Raw genomic sequence first — 1419 nt, 5'->3', positions numbered from 1 at the left:
ACTGACTAGGTATCAGTCTAGGTATCAGTAACTGACTAGGTATCAGTCTAGGTATCAGTCTAGGTATCAGTCTAGGTATCAGTCTAGGTATCAGTAACTGACGAGGTATCAGTCTAGGTATCAGTAACTGACTAGGTATCAGTCTAGGTATCAGTAACTGACTAGGTATCAGTCTAGGTATCAGTAACTGACTAGGTATCAGTCTAGGTATCAGTCTAGGTATCAGTAACTGACTAGGTATCAGTCTAGGTATCAGTAACTGACTAGGTATCAGTCTAGGTATCAGTACCTGACTAGGTATCAGTCTAGGTATCAGTAACTGACTAGGTATCAGTCTAGGTATCAGTAACTGACTAGGTATCAGTCTAGGTATCAGTAACTGAATAGGTATCAGTCTAGGTATCAGTAACTGACTAGGTATCAGTCTAGGTATCAGTAACTGACTAGGTATCAGTCTAGGTATCAGTAACTGACTAGGTATCAGTCTAGGTATCAGTAACTGACTACGTATCACTCTAGGTATCAGTCTAGGTATCAGTAACTGACTAGGTATCAGTAACAGTCTAGGTATCAGTAACTGACTAGGTATCAGTCTAGGTATCAGTAACTGACTAGGTATCAGTCTAGGTATCAGTAACTGACTAGGTATCAGTCTAGGTATCAGTAACTGACTAGGTATCAGTCTAGGTATCAGTAACTGACTAGGTATCACTCTAGGTATCAGTCTAGGTATCAGTAACTGACTAGGTGTCAGTCTAGGTATCAGTAACTGACTACGTATCACTCTAGGTATCAGTCTAGGTATCAGTAACTGACTAGGTATCAGTCTAGGTATCAGTAACTGACTACGTATCACTCTAGGTATCAGTCTAGGTATCAGTAACTGACTAGGTATCAGTCTAGGTATCAGTAACTGACTAGGTATCAGTCTAGGGTTCAGTAACTGACTAGGTATCAGTCTAGGTATCAGTAACTGACTATGTATCAGTCTAGGTATCAGTAACTGACTAGGTATCAGTCTAGGTATCAGTCTAGGTATCAGTAACTGACTAGGTATCAGTCTAGGTATCAGTAACTGACTAGGTATCAGTCTAGGTATCAGTCTAGGTATCAGTAACTGACTATGTATCAGTCTAGGTATCAGTAACTGACTAGGTATCAGTCTAGGTATCAGTCTAGGTATCAGTAACTGACTAGGTATCAGTCTAGGTATCAGTCTAGGTATCAGTCTAGGTATCAGTCTAGGTATCAGTAACTGACTAGGTGTCAGTCTAGGTATCAGTAACTGACTACGTATCACTCTAGGTATCAGTCTAGGTATCAGTAACTGACTAGGTATCAGTCTAGGTATCAGTAACTGACTAGGTATCCGTCTAGGGTTCAGTAACTGACTAGGTATCAGTCTAGGTATCAGTCTAG

The sequence above is a fragment of the Oncorhynchus masou genome, chromosome 32, assembly GCF_036934945.1.
Source record: "Oncorhynchus masou masou isolate Uvic2021 chromosome 32, UVic_Omas_1.1, whole genome shotgun sequence".
In the NCBI taxonomy this organism is placed as follows: Eukaryota; Metazoa; Chordata; class Actinopteri; order Salmoniformes; family Salmonidae; genus Oncorhynchus; species Oncorhynchus masou.
This window is presented reverse-complemented; position numbering follows the sequence as displayed.